At 46.0% G+C, this 14590-nt stretch overlaps 1 long non-coding RNA gene across 1 annotated transcript; it reads right to left on the reverse strand.

Annotated features, from left to right (window-relative positions):
- Window positions 1-702: 702 nt before the first annotated feature.
- On the reverse strand, window positions 703-7771 carry LOC135177897 (uncharacterized). The gene is made up of 3 exons (XR_010303226.1): window positions 7696-7771; window positions 6146-6262; window positions 703-829 (listed from the first exon to the last, which is right to left on the reverse strand). It is a non-coding gene; the product is annotated as an uncharacterized LOC135177897 (long non-coding RNA).
- Between the last annotated feature and the right edge of the window lie 6819 nt (window positions 7772-14590).

The raw sequence follows: 14590 nt of genomic DNA on the forward strand, positions 1-14590 counted from the left end.
GATTGCTTTTCTCTGGCTTGGATGATCCCCCCAGGGGTGTGAGCTGTAAGCCCAAGGTGACAGGGAGACATGATAGCATTTAGCCCCAGGATGCTCTGCCACACAGCCCAGCTGTAGCACAGAGCCTCACAAGCTCTGCTTTACCATCAGACCATGGTGCTACACAATGTGTCATGGTAGAAGGAATTCTGTCTGGGAAATGCCATACTCAGACATTCATATTTTGCTCACACAGATTTTCCCATGGAGTGAGAGAGAAGTTAGCTGTCAGTGAAACACCCTTTTGACTGAAGTTTTCAAGTGGCCTGCTGTGTCAAACCTCTAATTGCACTAATGGACCTAATGAACCAAGCTTACTGGAGGAAGAAGGGAAAGCCACACTGAGTCATTTAAAATTAAACTGAACAAAGTGCTGTTGAGAACAGCTGTGCCTTGGAGAGGATGGTGGTCCATAGATCCTATTCACTCTCTGCCCATTTTACTCTCCAAGAGTGCTTGCATTTCCTTTGGTGGGAATTTCCAGTCCTGTCTCTCCTGGGACTGTGGAGAGCATCAAAGACACAGCTCCGCAGTATCAGAGCCGCAGTGCCCACAGTCTCCTGAGTGCGGGAGGGGTTTCCTGCATTACTGCCCTCTCCTCCTATTTCAGCCCACCTATAAAGTGCTGGTGAAAGGGTAGAGCACTCTGGGACTCACCACTCTCTGTCCTGGTTCTGAGGAGACGACCTTTAGCAACTCTTCCTTTGCTTTTTCTGCAAGATTTGCTACTGGCAGTCACGAATCCCTGCAGACTTTCCAGCATAGCCTTGCACCAGCAGCATTCTCAGCCCTAAAAGGGAGAAGCTTGTGAGCTATGTTGTTTCTTGATGCCAAAACGTGAGAAAATAAACAGACAGACCTCTTATTTCCTACTGTCCCCAAACCTGATGATTATTAACTGCATGTCTGCTATTTTTAGTATCTATTTAAGGCATTTTTTCCTGTGATTGTTCTGCCAAAATGGGAGTGTGTAGCACACAGCTTGCTTTGTGGTCCCAAGGTGATTTTTAATTGATGAGTGGCATTGCACTCATGGGATGCTCAGAGCTATCTTTTAATAATAAACCAGGTAATTTCTGTATCTCTTTGTGGTGGTTTGGGTGTTCACCAACCCCCCACACTTTGGAAATCACCCAGACTAGACTCAGCTGGCTCTGGAAATTTGAATGAAGCTCATATTTACAGCTTAGCTCAATATACAAGCAGGTATTTACAGTATAGACAGTTATATACAGAAATATACAAGGCAAAAGGTAATACAGAAACACAACAGCCCTCCCAGAAACCTGAGTCCCCAGGAGGAGCTCCCAACCACCCTTCCACCTTCTCCCACCCCTCTCAACCTTACCCCAGTCCCAAGGAAGAACAGAGGTTCGGCCAGGGGGTTAGGAGACAAAATGGATTAATCAGAGAGACAGCAGAGAGGCTAGAGAAAGAATGCAGCTGAGAGCTCCCAAGCAAAAGTGCCTTATCTATATTTGGCTTCTGGTTCTTATACCTCTCAGCAAGCCTATGAGTGAAGTAGACATCAGCACTGTTTCTCTTTCACAGCCTGTAATCTAGTTCTTCTCACCAAAATATTCTAGGTAGCTTCAAACTAGCACACTCTTCCACTGTGACTGTCTGGCATCTGTTTCCACAATTATTGTTTCATTTGTGTTTTGTTGTTGCTGTTATTTTTGGTTGGTTAGTTTTTGATTTGTGGGCTGTTGGGGTTTTTTTTTTCATTTGAGCAAAGAAAGAAGCAGGACCCAGCTGCTGCAGACTTTGTTCTTTGGCCAAAATGCCAACAGCCTGTATTGGAAATTAATCATAGTTATGAATTATGACTGTCAATTTCTGTATGATTTTTAAAAATTATTATTAATACTTTAAAATTTGGGAAAATTCCCTGAGGTTCTTTGCATTTTTGGTTGACAGGAAGTAATTGCACAGAATTAAATAGTTTAAACAATCAGAACTTGGAAAATAGTAACAAGAGAAGAGGAACAATTCTAACAATGCTTATGGAATCTTGGCATTCACTCCAGCAGATGTACTCACAACACTTTGGTCCCTGAGTAAGTCTCCTGTATCAAAGACACTTTCAAACTCACAATAATGATCCCAGGCAGAGGAAGGAGATGCTGCTGAGCTGTGAAGATGGTGGATGTGAGCTGCATACAAGTAGCCACCTTTAACGAGCAGCAAACAAGGAGAGGCAGGAAGCAGAAAGGCAGTTGCTAAATAATCATTGCCCCTTTAAATAGAATCATAGAGTCCTAGAGTCAACCAGGTTGGAAGAGACCTCTAAGATCATCCAGTCCAACCTATCACCCAGCCCTATCCAGTCAATACTTCAGTTTGAAAATCAAACTGGCCAATAGGCACTGGCACCATTCAAAGCTTTGTGCCTCCTTTGACCACACAGGCACAGTGAGGGTAGCACAAGACACCTGACAGGTGGTGCTAAGCCCCCTAGCCCTCAAGGCTTTGCTGGGGCCAAACCCTTATGGTTTGCTCATCTGACTTCACTCTCAGACCTCAGCACAAGAGGAGAAGGAGAGCAAGGGTTAAACCAGCCTGGCTGGGTTTATGCCCTACCAGGACACAACCTTTGAGACCCAGTGACCAACCTGCATTTTGGCGCTGGTCAACGTAACTGAGTGGAAGGGGATGTAGGATTTATTGTGCCATGGTAGGGTTATTTTAAAGGTATTTAATCTCAAAGAAAACTTCTTAAAATTACAGAAAATAATGAATCCTTCACGTTTTCTCCAGTTAGGCTTGCTCCTGTTTGCAACTGCAAATATTTATATGAAAGCCAGGATAGTTTATCTCTCATGCCTGCTTAACAGCAACTAACATCATTTGCAGGTCTTTAGCCTCACTCACACAGAGACCTCAGCCTGCTCAGAAAAAAGTTTAGCTGTTAACCCTTTCAAGAAGGACAGGAATCGTAACCATATTACCTGCAGATGACACTGCTCAGGACTAGCACTGGGACCAGAAGTGTAGTTTGAGAACAGTGCTTGTGAGGGCTTTTGCTGTGGCTGCCAACCTGCCCTTCTGCCACCTCATCCTGCAGTACAAGATGGGTGAAAGTTCCACAGCTCCATCTAGGCATGTGCAATAACACAGCAAAGCCCCAAAACATGGCAGTGGAAGGAACATCAGATTATTGTCTTAATCAATGTACCTAACCATATCTGGAGGCTGCCACCCACACCCTCATGTCCTTTCTTTTTAAAAACATAAAATCACAGAATCAGTCAGGGTTGAAAAGGACCACAAGGGTCATCTAGTTCCAACCCCTCTGCCATGGTTAGGGACACCCTACCCTAGATGAGACGGGCCAGAGCCTCATCCAGCCTGGCCTTAAACACTTCCAGGAATGGGGCCTCAACCACCTCCCTGGGCAACCCATTCCAGGCTCTCACCACTTTCATGGTGAAGAACTTCCTCCTCACATCCAGTCTGAATCTCCCCACTTCCAGCTTTGCTCCATTCCCCCTAGTCCTGCCACTACATTACACTCAGTAATAGTGTTTGTCCTCCCTAATGAGACAAATTCAATGCCTAGCTGGATTCCTTCTACCTTTCCTTATGTGTTGGTATCATCTCAATACCTCCCAATTTGCCCATAAAGTTCAACCCACCATCCTGGATGTGGCCTCCCACAGTAAAGTGAAAACAAGATACCTATGCTCCATGCTGCTGGTGCAATTGTCCCATTAATGTATGTCAGAGTAAGACATGACTCTTCTTTTTCTTTTCCTTCCTTCCATTTAATTTCTTTATTTCATTTCTTTCCTTTCCTTTCTTTCTTTCCTTTCTTTCCCTTCTTTCCTTCCTTCCTTCCTTCCTTCATTCCTTTTTAAAATCTGTTTGCAGTAACTCAACAGTAGTATTTTATATGTAGCTTATTTTTGGGATAGTCCTTTCTAAGTTTTGCACTTCATTCTTCTTTCAAACACAAGGCTTTCCTCATATTTTCATCTTCTTCATCTGTACTATGTGCAACCATATGCATCTGAACCATACGAAAACATGATGACAGAAATAGAAAAAAAAAACAGACTGGTGGGGGAAAAATAAATCAGAAAAGTAAAAGGAAAGAATATAAAAGAAATTAAAAATGTATCATAGGAAAGAAAAGGGGAAATAGAAGGAAATTAGGAAAAGGTACAGAGAATGACACTGAAAATAATGTAGAAAGTCTTTGAGTGAACAATGAAGGCAAAAAGGAAAGTATTAAGTCTAACAAAAAAAGAACTTTGTCCAATTTCCAGCTGTTATCAATCAACTCCAAAATGAATGAATGTTTGCATCTTATAAACAACTGCTCGATAGACATGACCTTCCCCATACAGTAGAATGAGTCCTAACAGTTAGATATATTGAATGCTTTTCAGGGCTGCATGATAGAGCTGTGAATCATAGCTCAGTATGCAATATTGCAATTCTTGCAAAGAGGATAGAAAATGGCCTGGAAATACACTTTACTGTCAGTCTTGAAAAAAGCAGATATGGTCCCTCTCAGATCTCCACAAACCACTGCAGAAAAGCATTCTCCCAGATGTAAACTTGGGTGGTCCTTGCTTTTTGTTATTGGAACAATCTTTTAAGGGATATTTCCTCTAGAAAATACAGCAAAATTACTGAGAGCAAAGGCTCGAATATAAGACTTCTGTATATACACCAAAAGGCAAAGACATCTGTGTAAGCCAGGACTCAGGACGAGGAGGTACCCATAGCCTTCAAGAGCAGGAGTTTTCCAAGCAGTGGGATATTTGGTGGTTAGCAAGAAAGCCGAAAGCTTGCAGTGCAGATGGAGTGCGAACAGGCTGGACAGATGCTACTCAGTATAAACATTGGAGAGGGTAAGAATTTCTCAAAATTTGTTTTATGGGATTTTTTGGCCTTATTTTTCCTGTAAATTGAAAAGCAACTGCACACCAATTTTCTCCTGGGAAAGCCAAAGAGGTCTGCAACAGCAGCAGTGCTTGGAAGCTGTGGCCGCAATCTCATGCAACAGGAGGAACTCTTGAGAGAGACATAGGTAGCTCAAAGTTTGTGTGCACTACAAGGCACTCTAAATAAGTTTTCCTGTGAGTTTAATGCAACATCACCTACACTTTGATAGTCTGTGTGCAGATACCATCCCCTTCTGTGCGGATATGTGCAGTGGGGTAACTCTGAAGGAGCGTTTCTGTGTGCAGAGCAGAGGTAAACCTGACTGCCAATAAAGACCTTGTGGCTTGGCCATGGCTTTTTTTTTATGATTTTGAAACTGTTCTTTGGCTCTGGACAGCCCCTCCATGTGCTACCTGGACTTGGATAGGGCTGGGTGATAGGTTGGACTGGATGATCTTGGAGGTCTCTTCCAACCTGGTTGATTCTATGATTCCTCACTAACGTACAATCTGGAGTTGCTCTTCACAGGAGGCATTTCACCTGCCTGGGTAGTTTGTGCAGCCTTTGATTGTGCTATGAACTGGGTAGACTCGCTGTGGGGCTGTTGGCTGATGCATCCCTCACTTCTCCCCCCACATGCAAAGGAAGTGACATAAACACCAGCTTTCTGAGATCTGCTGTAATGCACTTCTTTCACCCCCGTTAGGCAGCACTGCATCCTAGCAATCTTATGCCTTGCTCACCTCTTCCCCAAGACGGCCAGTGCTGAAGAGCTACACAATATCACTTGTTGCTGTAAAGGATTAGCTGAGGAGGCATCTCTGCAAGCTTTGCAGCAAAGGTCTGTTGAAAGCAGCCACAGAGCCAAGTGAGGAGAGTCACAGAGTGGTGAAATGGGAAAAAGTTTGGAAGGCAAAAGAAAATAATTTTGCAGCAATGCTGCAACTCTGACAAAAGCCAGTAGACATGTCGATTACAACGGGGAAAAGACAGAAAGATATTCAGCAGTCAGAGAAAAGAAGTGTCTAGCAACCACTGGTGGTTTAATCCCCTTCTGTTTTAACGTCAGCCTCCTGCTTACAGTATTCAGGCTTTGAGGTGCCACATTAACCATATCAAAGCACTGTCTCTGTGAATTGATGGCAAGACACATACAGACTTAGCTCAAACTGTAAAGCAGCAGTCCCAAAGTCAACATTCCTACACTTACTAGCAGTATCCTTGGGATTTCCTATTCAGTTCCAGCCCTCTGTGGTAATTGGCAGCAGCTTCTGTTTCTTTTCCAAGGACAGGTTCATTTGTAGGCACATGCAGTAGCTCAAAAAGACTGAAGGAGAGAATGAAATTAGATAAGACAATCCTGATAAGAACAGTTTTATGTAGGTAACAGTTGTCTAATTGAAAACCAGTCCTCTTGTTTGTACTTTCCCCTTCACTAACACTGCAAAAGTCTCCCTACTCCCAGCCATTAGCTATTTTGTTTTAGTTAAACATGCCTGGTATTTTCAAATACAGAGCTAAAGTTGATTTAGGCAGGTCCCTTAGCCCATTAACCCCCCTAGAGCTCTGGTCCCACAGCCTGGGAAGTGACTTCAGCAACACAGCAGAGAGCTGAGCTGGGCACTTCTGTTTCGAGCCAATAGTTGATGTTCACTCTTCCTACCTTTTTCATTACTGTGACCTTGAGACAGACATGTGTGGTGGCTGTGACTTACCCCCACATTGCAGCTTTACATCCCTTCTGATAATTTGGGTGGAGCAAAGAGCAGCAGGAGCATGAGGACACTCAGTATTTGTGGTGTGCACTGATACCCTCCCACACCCATGGCAGGATAGGGCACCATGAGGCCCCAAGGTAACCCTGCTTTGAGGTGAAGGGTGCTGCTAGAGGAGGAGAGGTGCCCACTCACCAACCAGGTCACACCATCTTGCCACTTGTGACTGCTATGTTAACCATTGCCAGGAGGACGAAGGCAGCCCAAACCTGCAGCTGCCTGCCCTCACCAAGAGCTTAATCATTTTTGAATTAGGAGAATGAATGCCACAGCCCTCAATTATTCATCTTTTGTGTTGCTAGCTACAGCTCCCCACACTGTGCCAAATCACATGGTTTCAGACCGGTTTGGTGGTTGGAACCTTGTCAACAGCCTCATCTTCCTCTGCCTGCCTTCCCCAATAAACAATTCCATTAGTGCCCTGCCCAGTCCCTGGTGAGGGACTTGGAGGGGCTGGGCAGGATCAGTGCAGCACGGGAAAACTGCTGGCATGATGAGGGAACCCTCTGGGTGGCATGCAGCCAGCAGGCTCCAAACAATGATGCTGCTGAGGCACTGGCCTGTGCCAGCAAGCCCAGAATGAGGAGGGGCCCCAGGAGCGCCATGTACCGTGCAAGGAACGTCCCATGCCAGCCTCCGGAGTAACTCCTGAAGGCTGCCACATGGCAACACCAAGAGTGCTAATGCTGTTGAAAGAAAGAAAACAACCCAACAACAACAAAACCCAAAACAGAACCAAAAAAACACCAAACCAACAAACAACACACACTGCCTCCCCTTAAAGAACAACAAACCCAAAGCCACAGCCCCCCCACAAAACCCAAAAACACTCAAGCTACATCAAAAACATGCCTCACTTCACAGCAGAGGAACAGACTGCAGTTACTGCCACCAGGAAGAGCCCAAGTCCAAATACAGCCATCTCCCATCTCTGTTTTGGGCCGTGAAACAGGCTAAACGTTTCTCCAAAGTTATATTTACGTACCCCTGGCCTTCAGCAGGGAGATGCCTGTACAGTGTCAAGAGGCCTGCCAGTACTGCTACCATATCTTCCAGCTCTCCCAGGACTAGAAGCTCTTGCAGGGCATTGCATACTTCTGTGCCTCCACGAGAGGTAAATCCAACCCCGAGAGCAGGTGATGGCTATCAGAGCATCACTCATGTCCCTGCCGCCTTGGGTTCAGCTCTGTGCTCTTCAGTGATTTTCCAGGTGGGCTGAAGAACCAACAGGTGCTAAGACCATGGAAACAGCAGCCAGGAGCAGAGATTGGTTGGTGAGTCTCCTGTAGACACACAGCTTGTGTGCAGCACCACAGAGCCACAGCATTTCAGAATCTCTTTGGATGTTTTCCTTGTGCCTGACCAAGGCTGTGAGGTTCCCTAAGGAAACACAGTCCATTAGGCAATGCTAATGGGACACCTGACTTCAGGAAGTCTTCAGAACCATTCAATTAACAACACTTCATATAATTCATTGTCCCAATTAACACAATTAACATTAAATTAATATTTAAGTGCACTACTTACTATGGAGTTGTAATTTTCTACTTCTAAGTGATACACAGTACTCAGTTCAGGGCATCTCCTGCTTCATAATCTATGCTTATAATTCGACTTCTAGGTTGCTGTGAAGTCATTGGGTTGCACAGAAGATGGGAGATGGCTTTGGCCCAAGTGATGCATTTTTATCCTGTAAGAAGCAGCCTGATCATAGGTGCTGTAGCCCAGGTTTGGGGAACAACCATACAGAATACTGTGGCCTTTATGTATTTGTACATGGGTTGTAAACAATAATGTAATGTTGTTTAAACCAGGAATAAGCAAATAATAGTACTTTAGATTCTAGATATGTACAATTTCCCTCTTATGCTGCAGGAAAAAAAATCCAGAGGTGCTATAAACAGTAACATTCCTAAAATCACATTTAAAGTTTTATTGCAACTAAGCTTGGTTTATCTTTAGTGTTATCAGGTTTTACTACATTTTGGAGAGGTCTAAATAAGATCTTTGACAGCTGTTACTGTCAGACAGTGGTATTTTTGCTGCTGGAACCGTGGAACTTAACAGATGGAAAAGCAGGTAGTGTAATAATACAGCATTCACAAGCAACATTTCAGAAGCAGTAGTCATGGTCTTTAAATAAGACTGGGCAAAGCAGAGCTGAGTCAGCTTCTCTCCTGGATTGAAGAAAGCTCCAATTGCTTCAACTTTGACAGTGTCAGAAACGCTCTTTAAAAAGTAACCAGACAGAAATTTAAGCCCCATAACTGGAAAGATGCATTAGTGCCTATGGGCTCTCCAGGGACAGCAGAGGTGCAGAGCCTGTGAAGACCTCACACGCAAGTGAGCTTTATCTGCTGCACACTGACTGACTAGGACCACCAAAACTCTATCAGCAAGGTCACTCACCAGCTCTCCTCCTTACTTCCAAAGTGTGGCAGGAATTGTAGGGAGCTCCAGTTGCACTTGGTGGGCAAGCAATCCCAGTCACTGCAGCATCTTGGAAAAGCCCAAGGTCCTGATATCTCTCCCTTTAACCTCTGCAGAGGAGAGGTGCACCGGTATGGGGTGAGCCACCCCCTCAAAGGGAATGCTTTTAGTTTACTCCCTCCTAGCCAGATACAAAGACCAAACAAAACACCAGCAAAATCTCACTTTGCCAGGCTGGGTGAGGCAGCGGTTGTGTCATCTTTGGCACGCTGATACAAATACATGCTGGATCCAGCTTGCTTTTTGAAATAATGCCTCACTCAATCTTCATTGTGGGACTAAATGAATCAACAACCCTCCAGGGCAGCTCCTGATGGAGCCTGTTGCTACCATTTATAACAAATCGCTAGATACCAGCCCACAGGAAATTATTGTAGCAAGTCAAAATATTGGGTGTGAGTGCCGCAGGGGAGGATGAGCTGCTCATACCAAATCCGAGTGTTATCTCATCCCTGGCACCTCTTCTAATCGGTGTTTGTCTTTACTTGCTGAAAGCATTTTGCACTTCAGCTCTGAAGCTTGTGCTACTACTGCAAAAGGTGACAAGGGACAGAGGGCAAGACGAGGAGACAGAGAGAAGTGAATTATCATGCATCAGCAACTGCTACCTGGCAGCTCCCAGCAAGTCATGTCATTTTGGCTTAAAGTCCCTGAGACCGAGATGGCACCTCTTACTAGTTCTAAAAGCTGTTGGGGTGCTGACTGCCAGTATCCGGTCCTGCTGCCCTTGAATCATAGAATCAACCAGGTTGGAAGAGACCTCAAAGATCATCCAGCCCAACCTAGCACCCAGCCCTGTTCAGTCAACTAGACCATGGCACTAAGTGCCTCATCCAGGCTTCCTTTGAAGACCTCCAGGGACGGTGCCTCCACCACCTCCCTGGGCAGCCCATTCCAATGCCAAACACTCTCTCTGGCAACAACTTCCTCCTAACATCCAGCCTAGGCCTCCACCAGCACAACTTGAGACTGTGTCCCCTTGTTCTATTGCTGGTTGCCTGGGAGAAGAGACCAACCCCCACCTGGCTACAATGCCCCTTCAGGTAGCTGTAGACAGCAATGAGGTCACCCCTGAGCCTCCTCTTCTCCAGGCTAAACAACCCCAGCTCCCTCAGCCTCTCCTCACAGGGCTGTGTTCCAGACCTCTCACCAGCTTTGTCACCCTTCTCTGGACATGTTCCAGCACCTCAACATCTCTCTTGAATTGAGGAGCCCAGAACTGGACACAGCACTCAAGGTGTGGCCTGACCAGTGCCGAGTACAGGGGCAGAATAACCTCCCTTGTCCTACTGGCCACATTGCTCCTGATCCAGGCCAGGATGCCATTGGCTCTCTTGGCCACCTGGGCACACTGCTGGCTCATCTTCAGCTTACTATCTATCAGTACCCCCAGGTCCCTTTCTGGCTGGCTGCTCTCCAGTCACTCATGTGGCAGCTGAGGCAGTCAGCACTTAGAGCACCATTCCCTTTCAGGCAAAAAGGGCTTACAACCATAGCCGTTAGCAGAACAGCCTAATGAAGGGTCAATTACGTGATGTTTAGTTACTAAGAGAGGTATCCCACTGCCCTGGGAATCTCTCTTGACTCTCTGGATCCCCACAGGTTCCCTTACCTTCATCAATCTGTGATATCTGCCTAATCTGAACCACTCACACTGGGCAGGGACATTTGTCTCTGGATTCACACACAGAAGCAAATCTTCAAGCTGCTCTGCAAAGCCTCTGAAACTGAGCTGTCATGAAGCAAACTGAGCCAGCACTGGAGCTTCATTTTCACCCACCTCTAGCTGTGTGTTTACAGATGGACTCAGCTCTTTGCAAGTCATAGAATCAACCAGGTTGGAAGAGACCTCCAAGATCATCCAGTCCAACCTGTCACCCAGCCCTATCCAGTCATCTAGACCATGGCACTAAGTGCCTCAGCCAGGCTTTTTCTGAACACCTCCAGGGACAGCGACTCCACCCCCTCTCTGGGCAGCCCATTCATCCACGCTCCTGCAGAGAGAAGGAGTCAAAGCCACTTTATCTCAGTGATTCCTTAATAAAATTCTACTGGCTATAAAATGGATAGATATGTCCACATTCTGGTGTTCTCTTGGCACTGATCAGTTGAGGTGAGTAGAGGCCTAGCAGTGGCAAAATAATCAAAGTGCTGGGGATTTGCTGTGAAGCTGCTTTGGGGGTTGCCTTCATCCTCTCCCAGAGACTCTTCACCTATGCACAGCCAAGCATGAAGTTGTATTCATGACTTAGCTTGAACTAGAAAAGAGTTTTATCCCAATTTCTGAATGGAACGAGGAATGTGCAGCTGTATTGCTTTTGCCTGAGCAGCCCCTCATTTTCAGAAATCATCAGTCCAGTTCAAAAAACTGGTCTGAAAGGAGGTTTAAGGTGAGGTATTGCCTCACCTACAGCTAGCAGAGGAGAGCCTGCTTGTTGCCTTCACAGGAGGGACCATGGTGCAACCTCAGCCACCACTGGGAAAGGGGACACATGCATTTGCTAGGAAGTCTCCAGGCAGAATTCTCATCATGCTCAGAAATTCCTCCAGCCTTGGGCTTGATTTCATTTCTGTGAATCAGCTGTGCTCCTAGTACCCATGGAAGCAGAACAACGGGATGGAGCTTTGCCAGAGGAAGGTGTTCAGGACATCACCATTCTGCCTGGATCCCTTTGCACCAGGAAGGAGCTGGATGTACATGAGAGCTTTCACCCAGTTCAGAGAAGAGGCCAATCAAAAATCAGATTTCTTTAGAAAACTCCCCAGTTAACAGGCTAAGACTCTCAATAACTACTTTTTTCCCCTCTGGTTATGATTGGTATTCTGACCTTGCAAAAATACAAGACTGGTCAGACATATTTATTTCTTTTGGTGGCTTTCTGGTTTGTGAAATTGGAGAGCTGATCTAGAACCCACTACTGCTGGAATTTATCTGTTTAGAAAAAAAATGTTTGATCTACGCTTTGAGGAACAAAGCAGAACACAGAAAAAATTACACAGACCGTGCAACAAGATTAAACAGAAGAAAATAGGACAAAACAATGTAGGTCAAATTTAGGACATAATCAAATATTGCAATTTGTGATTATGGGCCCAAATGTCTCCTCTATAAAATCAAGAGTTGGGCCTGTGAGGGACTGGTGTGGGAAGGAAGCAAGCCTGCTGCAGCTGCACCTCTTGGTAATGGGACAGTTCCCCATACAGCAGAAACTTATAGTCTAAGACATGACATGTGCCAATGGGATGAGATTTAACAAGGCCAAGTGCAGGGTTCTACACTTTGGCCACAACAACCCCAAGCAACGCTACAGGCTGGGGACAGAGTGGCTGAGAGCAGCCAGGAAGAAAGAGACCTGGGGGTACTGGTAGATAGTAGCTGAAGATGAGCCAGCAGAGTGCCCAGGTGGCCAAGAGAGCCAATGGCATCCTGGCCTGCATCAGGAACAGTGTGGCCAGTAGGACAAGGGAGGTTATTCTTCCCCTGTACTCAACACTGGTCAGGCCACACCTTGAGTGCTGTGTCCAGTTCTGGGCTCCTCAATTCAAGAGAGATGTTGAGGTGCTGGAATGGGTCCAGAGAAGGGCAACAAAGCTGGTGAGGGGCCTGGAACACAGCTCTGTGAGGAGAGGCTGAGGGAGCTGGGGTTGTTTAGCCTGGAGAAGAGGAGGCTCAGGGCTGACCTCATTGCTGTCTACAACTACCTGAAGGGAGGCTGTAGCCAGGTGGGGGTTGGTCTCTTCTTCCAGGCAACAGAACAAGGGGACGCAGTCTCAAGTTGTGATGGGGGAGGTCTAGGCTGGATGTTAGGAGGAATTTCTTGACAGAGAGAGTGATTGGCATTGGAATGGGCTGCCCAGGGAGGTGGTGGAGTTGCTGTCCCTGGAGGTGCTCAAGGAAAGCCTGGCTGAGGCACTTAGTGCCACGGTCTGGTTGATTGGCTCGGGCTGGGTGCTAGGTTGGACTGGATGATCTTGGAGGTTTCTTCCAACCTGGTTGATTCTATGATTCTATGTTTGAATCAGAAATAAAATTTCATTCTTGTTTTCCTCCTTTAAGTAAATGACAATTTTCTTCTTCTATGATTAAATGTCTTCATCTCACACATACTGACACAAATGGGACTTTGTTTTGGCGGGGGGGGGTGGGACTCCATGATCTCTGAAGGCCCCTTCCAACCTCTAAGGTTCTGCAGTTCTGTGACTCTGTTCACAGTAAATGGTCTGCTGAAAGCAGTGCAACAGTGCAGAACGTTAAACACCCGAGTGAGGAATTGTGAGTCCACAGTCTATGTGCACTTCACCTCTACAGGCACAAAATCTGACGTTTCTAACTAAATTAACTCATTTATACCTGTGGGAAAATTCCAGCCCAGTATCACAGAAACAACTGCACTGACATTTGTAACAACTGAGGCGTTAACCAGGATTTCAATGGGATCATTTAAGCAGTAATAACATTGCCATCTCTGGAGGTCAAACCTTTTCACTCTCATGCATTTTGGCATCCATTAGTAACTGCACATATTCCTAACAGAAACCTAATTAAAGCCAACACACCAAGCATTAGTTTGCATAAACAGCAATGGTAGCTGGAGATAAAAGTAGCCATAGTGTAGTATAAGACCACACCTTGAGTACTGTGTTCAGTTCTGGGCCCCCCAGTTTAAAAGGGACGTTGAGATGCTTGAGCGTGTCTAGAGAAGGGCGACGAGGCTGGTGAGAGGCCTTGAGCACAGCCCTACGAGGAGAGGCTGAGGGAGCTGGGATTGTTTAGCTTGGAGAAGAGGAGGCTCAGGGGAGATCTTATTGCTGTCTACAACTACCTGAGGGGTGGTTGTGGCCAGGAGGAGGTTGCTCTCTTCTCTCAGGTGGTCAGCGCCAGAACAAGAGGACACAGCCTCCGGCTGCACCAGAGGAAATTTAGGCTGGAGGTGAGGAGAAAGTTCTTCACTGAGAGAGTCATTGGACACTGGAATGGGCTGCCCGGGGAGGTGGTGGAGTCACCGTCCCTGGGGCACTTCAAGGCAAGGTTGGACGTGGCACTTGGTGCCATGGTCTAGCCTCGAGCTCTGTGGTAAAGGGTTGGAATTGATCTGTGAGGTCTCTTCCAACCCTGATGATACTGAGATACTGTAAGCAAGTGATTCTCAACATTAATGGTCATTGATGCTAACTTCATAACTACTACACTGACAATACACATACAATACACAACGATGCTTACAGGCCAATGTTCCATCTCCTTCCACAGCAGCATTAGGAGGAAACCTAAAGGCTAGGAGGAAAACTGAAGAACCTCTCTAGATGAGAAACACATCCCCAGGAGATCAGCTACCAAAACTCCCAGCAATTGCTTGTGCTCAGATACACAACTTCCTTATTTTCATGAT

The sequence above is a fragment of the Pogoniulus pusillus genome, chromosome 8 (genome assembly GCF_015220805.1).
Source record: "Pogoniulus pusillus isolate bPogPus1 chromosome 8, bPogPus1.pri, whole genome shotgun sequence".
Classification (NCBI taxonomy): domain Eukaryota; kingdom Metazoa; phylum Chordata; class Aves; order Piciformes; family Lybiidae; genus Pogoniulus; species Pogoniulus pusillus.